This window comes from Zalophus californianus, chromosome 7, assembly GCF_009762305.2.
Source record: "Zalophus californianus isolate mZalCal1 chromosome 7, mZalCal1.pri.v2, whole genome shotgun sequence".
Taxonomy (NCBI): Eukaryota; Metazoa; Chordata; class Mammalia; order Carnivora; family Otariidae; genus Zalophus; species Zalophus californianus.
In genome coordinates this window covers 116,017,105-116,030,397 of record NC_045601.1, presented here as the reverse complement: position 1 = coordinate 116,030,397, position 13,293 = coordinate 116,017,105, and the positions used below count along the sequence as shown (strand labels likewise).

At 38.9% G+C, this 13,293-nt stretch overlaps 1 protein-coding gene across 1 annotated transcript in view; it reads right to left on the bottom strand.

Moving 5' to 3' along the window:
• The window catches only part of NUDT3 (nudix hydrolase 3), a 126,274-nt gene that overhangs the window by 16,470 nt on the left and 96,511 nt on the right, over window positions 1–13,293 (bottom strand). The window lies entirely within an intron of this gene.

Genomic DNA, 13,293 nt, shown 5'->3' with positions numbered 1-13,293 from the left:
GATTTTCTTTTCAGCCTACCAAAACTAGGGCTATCCCATCTCTAGTCATTTGACATTTTTTATTTCTACCTGTTCTTCACATATCTGTTTCCATTATGTATGCCTTGTTTCCATGATTTTTTGTTCTTTTAAATTAAAAGTTATTCCTTCATTTACTTTTGAACATCTTGAACATATTTAAGTTCCTTGTCAGGCCATGCTATAAAATTCATTTCATCTGAAGTAAATTCATGTTCCAGTTGGTGAAGGGCTTACTTGTGAGGCTCCTGCTCCAAGGTGATACAGAGAATACTGCAGGCAGAGCCATGCAGGGGGTGGTTTGGCTCCATCTCTTATTGTGCACTGCATCTGTGTCCTCTCCCTACCTAGGCCCACATCTTTCTAAAAGTCTCAGCCCCTGGTATCCTTTCCATTGGGAACCTGGGCTCCTGCTACTCCAAGGGTCCAAACACTAGCCACCCAAGGCTGGGCAGGCAGCGGCCTTCCCATGACATTCAGCAGTTCTACCCTGTTTTTGATCTATGGAGATGCCACCCACCTTGCTTTGGGTCAGGCTGTGTCTTTTTAGCTTTTGCTTTTTATATTTTATATCTGTCCTTGCTAGAAGTGGGGAGAGGTGAGGGAAGGATGATTTTCTGGAAATGCCTGGGAAATGCTGTAACTTGTTTTCTATTACCACTACCATGTAATCTGTAATAACTAAATTTGTAATAAACTAAAAATTAAGACAAAAATACTTTCTAAAGACAATAGGTACTCATTAAGTTTGTACAGAATGAACACAATTTTAAAGTAAGCACTCTAAAAGTTCTTTAGAGATATTTAAAATAAAGGTTGATTTATAGGCCTAGACTCCTAGGTGAGCTATATTTTGAAATTAATTTTGGCAATTATCTGTCAAAGAATTCTTTTCCTTTCTCTTGCCGACATGCCTGTTCATTTCCCATCCATTCTTTCCCCCATGAGGCTTTTGGGTCTACTCAAATGGAAATGTTTACCTTTTCTTACTTAAACCGATTCTCTATATTTATTTTTTTAAAAGATTTTATTTATTTATTTGACAGAGAGAGACCCAGCAAGAGAAGGAACACAAGCAGGGGGAGGGGGAGTGGGAGAACCAGGCTCCCTGGAGCTTGATGCGGGGCTCGATCCCAGGACCCTGGGATCATGACCTGAGCCGAAGGCAGACGCTTAACGACTGAGCCACCCAGGCGCCCCAACTGATTCTTTGTATTTAAACAATTTTTTTTTGAATTTATTTTTAAGTAATCTCTACACCCAATGTGGGGCTTGAATTCATGACCCCCAAGATCAAGAGCCACACAGTCCACTGACCGAGCCAGCCAGGCCCCTAAACTGATTCTCTACATTTTTAGAAATAACTGCACTCCATGGCCAGCTAAGACTAGTTAGATTATACTTGGTGAATTAACCAATGTAGCTGCCTGAACAAGTAGGATGAGCTGGCAGGCCAGCTTGGACTAGAAAACCAATTCTGTACTCTGACCTTGGCAGCCTGAACACTCAGATCAACTCCTGAGATGTGGCACCTGTGCTCCGGCCTGTGGTCCCCACTGACAGGGCCTAGGAGCAGGGCTGTCAGGTTGGTGGGGAGGGAGGGAGGTAAGGAGATTCACAGAGGTTCATAGAGGCTATCATTCACATCTCTCTTTGGCAAAGTAGAGAAAGTTCTCTTTAGCAGTTTTAACTGTTCAATTAAATTTTTTTTTCCTTAAAGAAACCAAAAGTTTAGAAAAGAAAATGATCTCCAATTTTTTTTTAAAGATTTTATTTATTTATTTGAGAGAGAGTGTGTGTACTCATGCGGGCGGGGGTGCGGGAGGGGCAGGAGGAGAGGGACAAGGGACAAGCAAACTCCACACTAAGCTCAGAGCCTGACACAGGGCTCGATCTCAGGACCCTGAGATCACGACCTGAGCCAAAATCAAGAGTTGGATGCTTAACTGCCTGAGCCACCCAGGCGCCCCAATCTCCAATTTTTAAGGGCGCAATTAATATTATGACAGCTCAATATAATTTAAAACTTTTGTTTAATAATGGTGTTTTCTGCATTCAACATCAACATATACCTACGATTTACTCTAACAGAGGCAGTTGGGAAAAGCATAAAAGCATTTTTTCTTTATAAAATAGATGCATTCTGGGGGCACCTGGGTGGCTCAGGTCATGATCCCAGAGAAGCCTGCTTCTCCCTCTCCCACTCCTCCTGCTTGTGTTCCCTCTCTCGCTGTGTCTCTCTCTGTCAAATAAATAAATATAATCTTAAATATATATATATAAAATAGATGCATTCTGGGGCACCTGGGTGGCTCAGTTGGTTGAGCATCTGCCTTCGGCTTGGGTCATGACATGGAGCCCCAGGGCTCCCTGCTCAGCCTGCTGCTCCTTCTGCCCTTCACCCCGCTCACGCTCTCTCTCTAGTAAATACATAAAATATTCAAAAAATAAAATAGATGCCTCCTTATAAAGTCTTGTGTAATTTAAATAACGCTGCCATCTGTACAAAGAAATTTTAGTGGCATTTATTTTCACTTCTAATTAATCTTCAAGTTGTAGAAATTAACAACAGCTTTATTTGTCTCAGTGTCTTACGTTTTATACCAATATTTAGGGGATCTACTTTAGAGAATTCTATCTAAGGTGATCCTGCCAATGAGCCTATGGTGAAAAGTAAATATTATTTTGTTTACCAGTTTCTAAATTTCTTAGGAGGACGTGCCTCTTTAGTAAGAGGATTTCAGTTCTTTAAAGTCATAGTGCTGATCAAGAGGAAGATTCCTCAGAGGCAAAGGTCCTCCAAGACAGAGCTCACTGCAACCATTTTACGTTTTCATGCTTCTCCACAGTCCAATTAGCTTTGAGCTAGCTCCCTCTCAACTGCTGCCACAAACAACAGGAGAGTTATTTTTATCCCTCACATGATTCTTGCATGTGGGTCAGGGTAGGTGTCAGGGTCACATCAGACAGCTGGCTCAGACATTTTGGGATAAGATTTGATTCAGGGTAAATGGAAGTTTGGTCTAGTCAGGGTGCTACGATGGACCTGTTCTTTTCCAAATCATATAAAGGCAGTTATAATTTCAGTCTATATGTCAAAAACCCCTAATCCAGAGAAGGAGTCTTTATTTAAAAGCCCATCTTAGGTAGTAGTAAGAATTCAAAAAAAAAAAAATATATATATATATATACGTATTGCCCTTCATTTGTCAACCACATGCAGGTGAGTGCTTCCTTGACCTTCAAAGTATAATACATCAAAAAAAAAGTACAATACATCAATTCTAGCACTTTCAGACTAGTTAACAAAAATAATTTGAGCAACTGCCTACTTTTCAAAACGAAAAAAAACTCACAAATGTCTTTTTTTTCCCTTTGGGGTATTTTGCTGAGATTGGAAGTACCACCCAGCAAGACTCCAGTGATGCCATCCTTCCTGCTAGTAAGCTCTCCCGCTATGTACACGAGACTCAGGCAGAGGCACGGACATGGAGGGGCCTTTGAGAATGCCCCTACAATGATGTGCTGTCACAAAGAACCCTGGCTGTGTTGTTTTAGTCTCGGTGGGTACAAAGTGGGTCATCACCTTCTAAAACCTATTTTTTACTCTAAGGTGGACATTTTGGCAGACACTGATGGATGTCTAGCCCATAGGCATATTTCCTTCCACTGTGCTACCAGTAAGACCCAGCTTCTGTCCACGTGAGAGCTATGGCACACCTGGAATGGCGCAGGGAATTCTGTTCCCCTCTGCAGTGACAGGTTCGGGCATGCCGTGACCCAGTTCTGGACCAATGGCTTCTGAGAGGGTGTCTCTTGGGGGCTCATGGGAAAGATGTCCCACCATGATAAAAAGCTGCATAAAAAGAAACCCTACACCTTGCTTGTCAAGTGGGGACCTGAAACTTGGAGCTGCTACAGTCACCTTGTGATCGTAAGGGGAAGGGCAAGAGAATCAATGAGAAGCTGAATGAAAGTCCTGAGGTGGCCAAGCTGCTGAAGCAATGAGGTAATGTCCAACCTCTGGACTTCCTATATGAGACAAATAACCGGTACAGTTGAAGCTGCTTTTAGTCAGGTACTCTGGTACTGTATCAGAACACTTCCTGCTACTTCCTTTGATTTAGAAGGTAGCTCTAAGAGGATAACAATTCTGAACATCCAAAGGAACTGTAGTGTAAAAGCTTGCTCTATTAAAGCAATAAGCCCAGACCCAAAAAGGGCTCAGGGGAGCAACTCTAATGCAGGTATGTGAATGAGGAAACCGAGGAACAAAAATTTTTGGTCTTCAATACACATACCTTTCTGGTACCTAACAAACTTAAGTAACAGCAGGAAAGAGTCACAGTGTACGACAGATGAAGTAGATGGGAAGCCATTATAGTTAAGTCCAGTGAAATCCCATCCCAGAGAGTTTTTTGTTTTGTTTTTTAAATGAGATATTTCGAACATCAAAAAAGTAAAGAAAATAATAAAATAAACATTCAGGTAGTAACTAGCCAGCTTTGTCAAATAGTAATGTACCATTTTGTGTATTTTTTATATTTATTTTTTTTAAAGATTTATTTGAGAGAGAGAGAGAGCACAAACACGAGAGCAGGGAGCCCGACGCGGGGCTCAATCCCAGGACTCTGAGATCATGATTTAAGTCAATGCTTAACCAACTGAGCCACCCAGGCGTCCAATGTATTTTTTTTTTTTTTTTAAGAAATAAAACTACTGGTACCACTGAAGCCCCTTGTGCACTCCCCAGCCTTGTGAGAGGTAACTACTCACCTGAATTTGGTGTTTATCATTCTTTTGCATGTCTTTATAATTGTACTACTTAGATATCCATTCACTATTCATGGTAAATAGTATTTTCTGTATGTTTCTCTATTCGATTAAAAAAAAGGATTATAACTTCTGAAACCCTGTCCCTTCAATATCATGATTCGATATATTGAAACATGTAGTTAATTCATTTTGGTTGTTGAACAGTATTCTACTTTAGGAATTTACCACAATTAATCCATTTACTTGTTGGTAGACATTTTGTCCTGCTATTATAAAAAACACTGCAAAAACCAAAACCAAACCCAAACCCAAAACCTCTCTTGCAGATATTCTTGTTACAACCCACCATGTGTGCGAGTTTCTTTAAGATCAAATTTCTGAATCACAGGCCAAAAGTACCTCCAATTTTCCCACATATTATCAAGTTCCTCTATGCAGTTCATCAATGGCAGAAATGACCACAATTCTCTACCTCTTCCTGTATCCATGTCCTTTGTCCTTTACAGCTCTTCCTATCAAGAGATCTATTTACCCACTCCTTTATGAGGCTGGCCTTGTGACTTGCTTTGGCCAAGAGAATGCAGAAGGATGGTGTGTCCTAGTTCTAAGACCAGGCCTCAAGAGGTTTTGTAGTTTTGAACCCTGCCACTGCCATGTGAGCTAGTCTCCTAAAGGATGAAGACCTGTCTCAGCTGAGGATTACAAAGCTGCCTACAGCCAGCTAACCTCCAAACTGGGAGAGCCTAGCTAAGAGGACAGAGCTGCCTACTCCACCCAGAGCAGGCCACAGACGTCGGAGTAGTCCACTCAGTCCACCTCTGAGGAGTAGACACCGGAAGCAGACCATGGTCTCGTGAGTAATGATCGATACTTAACTAATTTAAGCCACTGGGTTTGGGGACAGCTTGTTATACAGCAGTAACTACCTGGTATATTCTCCAAGTACAAAGGCAATGTACAAGTTGCCATCACTCTTGTTCCTCTTGAATATTTGTTTTTTGTTCTCAGCCTCTTAAATTTTAGGTCAACATGATGAGTATGAAATTATATTGCATAGTTTTTCTAACTGTGTACTTTTTCTTGTTCAATGGATATTCAGATTTCTTCTGGGAATTCACACTACTTATCCATTTTTCTTATTTGATTATTGACCATTATCATGATCTTCAGAAATGATGTCTTAATATTTAACCTCTGTGATAACCATATGTTCTGCTCCAAGTCTGATACTTGTCTTTTGTCTTTTTTTTGTAAATTTTATTAAGTTTTTAAACTTTAGTTCCAGTATTGTTAACATACAGTGTTATATTAGTTTCAGGTGTACAATATAGTGATTCAACAATTCCATATGAGCTCATCCTAAGTGCACTCCTCAATCCCCATTACTTTTTCACCCATTCCCCCTGCCCACCTCCCCTCTGGTCACCATCAGTTTGTATAGTTACAAGTCTGTTTTTTTGTTTTATCTCTCTCTTTTTCCCCCTTTGTTATTAATCCCACATATGAGTGAAATCATACGTATTTGCCTTTCTCTGACTTATTTCTATTTTAATTTTTTTTAAAGATTTTATTTATTTATTTGAGAGAGAGAATGAGAGCTAGAGAGCACGAGAGGGAAGAGGGTCAGAGGGAGAAGCAGACTCCCTGCCAAGCAGCGAGCCCGATGTGGGACTCCATCCCAGGACTCCAGGATCATGACCTGAGCCGAAGGCAGTCGCTTAACCAACTGAGCCACCCAGGCGCCCTCTATTTTAATTTTTGATGTCCTTAGCTAAACATGTTTCATAAGATATTACTGATTTTACTTATCTTTTCCTTTTGTCTGTTTATTACTCTTTCAGTCTCTCGCATTTTTTTCTAATAGTTTGAAGAGTTTTATAATATGATCCACCAAAATTAATTTGGGAATTTATTCCCAAATAGCCAATGGTCTGGAGGCTCCAAAATAGACCCAGTGGGTATCATTCTGTTTTACTAATTTAGTTGTTAATTTATGTACTAATATCATGTGGTTTTAACTAATACAGCTTTATCCAAATACATGGAAAGGTAGTCTCCTTCTCTCCTCTGTTCTTTTTCAAAAACTTCACAGCCATTTCTGTACCTTTATTCTTCCATATAAATTTCAAAAATCAGTTTTTCAGATGTCTGAAAAATCCCTTTGGGATGTTTATTTTTATTATTGAATTTTTAGATTAATTTTTTTAAAAAAAGATTTTATTTATTTGACACACAGAGAGAGATAGCAAGAGAGAGAGAGGGAGAGAGCACAAGCAGGGGGAGCGGCAGGCAGAGGGAGAAGCAGGCTTCCTGCATGAGCAGGGATCCCGATGTGGGGCTCGATCCCAGGACCCTGGGATCATGACCTGAGCTGAAGGCAGCGGTTTAACCAACTGAGCCACCCAGGCGCCCCAAATTTTTAGATTAATTTAAAAAATACATCTTTACAATATATAGTCTTCTTATTGGGGAATAGACGTATCTCTCCCTTAGGTCTTTTTGATTCCTTCAAACTTTTATTATTATTTTTTAAAGAATTTATTTATTTATTTATTGGACAGATAGAGACATAGCGGGAGAGGGAACACAAGCGGCGGGGGGTGGGGGGTGGGAGAGGGAGAAGCAGGCTTCCCGCAGAGCAGGGAGCCCAATGCAAGCTCGATCCCAGGACCCTGGGATCATGACCTGAGCCGAAGGCAGACGCTTTAATGACTGAGCCATCCAGGCACCCCAAACTTTTATTATTTTTATTATAAGATCCTGTACTCTATTAATAGTCTATAGCAAGGCATTTTAGTTTTAGTTTAGTTTTGTTGCTATGGATGGTTTATATTTTTAAAAGTTACGTATTTTCTAATCAATTACTGCTTTTAAAGAAACATTGCTGGATTCTGCGTATTAATCTTATGTTTGCAACCTTTCTAAATGCTCTTATTAGTTCTACCAGTTTCTGTTGTGTTCCTTTGTTTTTTAAGTTAATAATTATATCATCTGCAAATAATGACAATTTTGCTTCTTCCTTTTGAATATTTATAATTTGTATTTATTTTTGTCTTACAGAGGTGGCTAGGACTGCAGTTCAATATTAAATGGTAGCATGAGAGAAAACATAACTGCCTTTTTCCTGTCTGTTGGGAATACTTAGAAGATTTAAAAAATATGATGCTTACTGTAGGTTTTATTAGACATACTATCAGGTTAAGGAACTGTTATTTTTAGTTTGCTAAGAACTTTCAAGATGAATGTATACTGAATTTTATTTTTTAAAGATCTTTTATTTTAAGTACAATATACCCTCAACATGGCCTCAAACTCACGACCTATGAGTCACATCAAGATCAAGAGTCACATGGCTCACCAACTGATCCAGCTAGGCACCCCTGGATACTGAACTTTAATAAATAACTTTTCCTTATTTACTGAGATGATAATTTAATTTTAATCTCTTAATGAAGTAAATTACATAAACAAATTTTCTAAGACTTGTATTCTTGGGATAATTTAGTTGTGTGATATTCTGAGAAAGTTTCAGATTCTATTTGCTCTTCTTTTACTTGGGATTTTTATATCCACGTTCATGAGTGAGAATTTATTGCTCCTTTCTTTTTTTTTTAAAAGATTTTATTTATTTACTTATTTGACACAGAGAGAGAGTGAGCACAAGCAGGGGGAGCAGCAGAGGGAGAGGGAGAAGTAGGCTCCCCGTTGAGCAGGGAGCCCGATGTGGGGCTCGATCCCAGGACCCTGGGATCATGACCTGAGCCAAAGGCAGATGCTGAACAACTGAGCCACCCAGGTGCCCCAGCCTTTCTACTTTTAATTATCAGGATCAGGGTCAGCAAACTATAACCCATGGGTCAAACCTGTCCTGCCATAGATTTTTTTTTTTTAAAGATTTATTTATTTTACGGACAGAGACATAGCGAGAGAGGGAACACAGCAGGGGGAGTGGGAGAGGGAGAAGCAGGCTTCCTGCTGAGCAGGGAGCCTGATGTGGGGCTCGATCCCAGAACCCTGGGACCATGACCTGAGCGAAGGCATATGCTTAACGACTGAGCCACCCAGGCGCCCCCCTGCCATCGATTTTTGTAAATAAACTTGCACTGGAACATAGCTATGCTCACTCACTGAAGTACTGGGTATGGGCTCATTCATGTTATGACAGCAGAACTGAACATTTGTGACAGATACCATATGGCTTTTAAAAATCTAAGTATTTACTATCTGGCCCTTTACAGAAAAGCTTGCTGATCACTGATCAAGATTATACCAGCCTTACGAGGTGTAGTTATTCTTTTCTGAAATAGTTCGTTAAGATAAGAATATATAGGGGCTCCTGGGTGGCTCAGTTGGTTAAGCATCTGCCTTTGGCTCAGGTCATGATCCCACGGTCCTGGGACTGAACCTACATCAGGCCCCCTGCTCTACAGGGAGTCTTTTCCCTCTCCTCTGCCTACTGCTCCCCCTGCTTGTGCTCCGTCAAATAAGTAAACAAAATCTTAAAAAAAAAAAAAAAGATAAAATAATACATATTTGGAAATTTTGGTATAGTTCAATTAATCTTAGTATATATTTTTTGTCAGCAGGTTATTAGCACCTGATTTTGATAAAGAATAATAATCTGTATATAGGTTTTCTAAATTTTTAAGATTTTATTTATTTATTTAGAGAGCGAGCATGTGTGAGCAGGGGGAGGGGCAGAGGGAGAGGGAGAGAATCTCAAGCAGATTCCATGCTGAGCATGGAGCCCAATGTGGGGCTCAATCTCACAACCCTGAGATCACAATCTGGGTAGAAATCAAGAGTCAGATGCTTAAATGACTGAGTCACCCCAGGTACCCCTAGGTTTTCTAATTTTTATGTAAATTTGGGTAGCTTTTTCTAGAAAAAAATTTTTTTAAAGATTTTTAAAATTTGAGAGAGAAAGGGACAGAGAGAGAGAGAGAGCGTGCACACAAACAGGGGGAGGAGCAGAAGGAAGGGGAGAAGCAGACTCCCCACTGAGCTGGGAGCTCGAGGTGGGGGCTCAATCCCAGGACCCTGGGATCATGACCTGAGCTGAAGGCAGATGCTTAACCAACTGAGCCACCCAAGTGCCCCTTTCTAGAAAATTTTTATCAAAGTTTTCTAATTTTTATGTTTATGGCTCAACATAGCGGCATTCTCATAATTTAAAAGACTCTTATATTCTATGGTTATTTCTTATTTTATTTGTTACCTTTTCTCATTTCCTTTACCAATAGTCCTGCAAGAGGCCTGTGTATTTTATCAGAAAAATAAAAGTAACCCACTTTTGGTTTTGTTGATTTCTATTTTCCTCTATTAATTTCTGCCCTTTTCCTTGTTATTTCCAACCTTTTATGTTGAGTGTAAACTAAGTGTCTTGAATGGATCGCTTAGTTTATTTAATGTCTATTTTGCTTTCTAATAAAAGCCTCTAAGGCTCAAAGAACTGAATGAGCTGTACCCAGTAAGTCATGATATGAAGTGCTTTCAATTGTTCAGTTCTATTTGTTTACTAATTTTTATTGTGATTTGTGCTTTAACTCAAGAATTATTTAGAATAATTTTTATCTGTTTCCAAATACATATTTCTCTGTCAAGCTAACTTTATCGTTGATTTCTAATTTTACTGCATGTGTCAGAGTATACATACGATGATCCCTGACTTACAATGGTTTGACTTACCATTTTTTGACTTTATGATGGTGCAAAAGTGATACGCATTCTGTAGAAACTGTACTTTGAATTTTGATCTTTTCCTGGTCCAGTGATATGTGGTATGATACTCTCTTGTGATGCTGGATAGTGGCAATGAGCTGCAGCCCCAGTCAGCCATGTGGTCACGAGGACAAACAACCAATCACAACATTCTGTACTTTACAACAATTCTGCTTTTTACTTTCAATGCAGTATTCAATAAATTACATGAGATATTCAACACTTTATTATAAAACAGGCTTTTTGTAGAAGATGATTTTGCCCAACGGTAGGCTATAATGTAGGTGTTCTGAGCATGTTTAAGGTAGGCTAGGCTAAGCTACATGATATTTGAGAGACTAAATGTATTAAATGTATTTTTGATTTATGAGAGGGTTTATCAGGATATAACCCTATCACAGGTTGAGGAAGATCTGTAGTCTATATTATTGATGCTCTGGAACTTTTCATACTGTGTTTATGGCTTAATATATGGTTAATTTTTATAATTCTTTGATGTATGCTTGAAAAAATTGCATATTCTTTGTTGAATGCAGGTTCTCTCTCAATATAGCTATCTGATCAACCTTGCTATGATATCACTCAATCTTTCTATTTTTTCCTACTGTTTGTCACCTTTTCTATCAGTTTCTAAATGAGATATTTTAGGGGTGCCTGGGTGGCTCAGTCGTTAAGCGTCTGCCTTCGGCTCAGGTCATGATCCCAGGGTCCTGGGATCGAGCCCCGCATCGGGCTCCCTGCTTGGCGGGAAGCCTGCTTTTTTCTCCCACTCCCCTGCTTGTGTTCCCTCTCTTGCTCTCTCTCTGTGTCAAATAAATAAATAAAATCTTAAAAAAAATAATAAAAAATAAATGAGATATTTTAAAGTCTTCAATATGGCCCCTAACTCTGTCAATTTTGCTTTATATAGATGAAGTCTGCTAGGTGCACATAAGTTCATGACTGCTGTATGCCTTGGTAGACTGTCCCCTTTTAAAATTATTATTATTTTTATATATATTATTTATATAAATTTTTAGTAATTTTATATATATTATTATTTTTAAGATTTAAAAAATTTATTTATTTGAGAGAGAGAGAGCACAAACAGGGGGAGCAGCAGGCAGAGGGAGAGGGAGAAGCAGGCTCCCTGCTGAGCAGAGATCCCGAGACATGGGGCTCGATCTCAGCACCCTGGGATCACAACCCAAGCCGAAGGCAGACACTTTACCAACTGAGCCATCCAGGTGTCCCTAGACTGTCCCTTTTACCAATATTAAATGTGCCTCTTGTCCCTCTCACATTTTTCACCTACATTCTATTTTAATATTATAATTACTATCCAAGTTTTCTTTTGGTTGGTATTGCCTATTTACCTTTTTTCTATCCCTAGTCATTCAGTACTACTATGTTTGAAAACATATGACAAGTTTTATTTTCTTTTTAATACAAGTTTGTGTCTATTAATTAGTAAGTTTAAAGTGTAACCAAGTTACATTTATTCTGATATTTAACCTAGAAACGTAGCTTTTTCTGAGTCACACGGTGTCCCTTCAAGGTGAATTAGAATCAGAGTCCCTAAATTTACTTCCTGTGTAGCAAGTTCTCTGCTAAGCAGTTAGCATTTATAAGTTTACTGAATTAAGAGGAAGCTGGTTAAGTGGCACCTCAGCCGAGTCAGTTAGATCTACTCAGGTCCAGTGGTTGCTGGGTGGTTTAAAGATTATGGCGTCTCCAGAGGCAAAAACTGCATTTAGTATTTGCTGAAGCCAGGGTGAATTGTATTGGAGTCAACGGGAAGTATACTGTGGATATACTTCCTAATGACTAAAAACCCTTTCCTGGAATGTGGAGCTGGAGAGGAAAGCAAGTACAACTGGTTTGGAAGAGTCATCTGGACTCAATTCATTTAGCAGAAGGCTACTGGCTGCTATCCCAGCAACTGAACTTCTATTCAGGGTTCCAACACAAACCAGCTCAAATACAGTACTATATTCTCTAACAGGGCAGATTCTAATCTCTACACTAAGCCACTGAATTAGTATTCATCAATGGGTAGCATTCAATTATTTATTTATTTTTGGGGGGCAGCATTCAATTATATGTGATAATATAAACAGATAAATTGAGTAAAGAGATTTCTTTTATTCCAGTTTTTAAAAACAACAGTTGAAAAATAATTTAGTAGTTATTTGCAGTAAAAGACAGCTAACCTTTAGGTTTGCCTAGTAAGTTTAAAAGAAATAATAATAAATAAAATTTCAATTGTGACTAAAGAATGGGTTCTTTTAAAAAGTTGCTAGTGTTTAAGATAAATCATACATAAAGATGGCTGAATTTACAAAATCATGACCTATTTGGAATTTTTTTTATCCACTGAAAGCAAGAAATCTCTCTTTAGCATCTTAGAGAAACAAAAATATTTAGAGGTGCCTGGCTGGCTTAGTCAGAATAGCGTGTGACTCTTGATCTCGGGGTTGTGAGTTCGAGCCCACATTTGGTAGAGAGATTACTTAAGAAAAAATATTTATAACATTACTTAAGAGTCAAAGAAAAAAAAGATATAATTCCAAAACAAATTTTTTAACTAAAAAAAAGGTAGACTGACTAAGCATATTATCTCTTCTTTCTAAAACCCCATCAAAATGAAAGTAAGACTAGAAAGGGGCTATTAGAAGAAAGGAGATTTTTAAAAAAAATTCCAAGAAGATGCAAAGCGATAAATGAGGGTTGAAAGATGAAGAAAAGCAAAAAAAGTCAGCTCAGCTTCCAGACTCTGGAGAGGTTCCAGGATAGCGT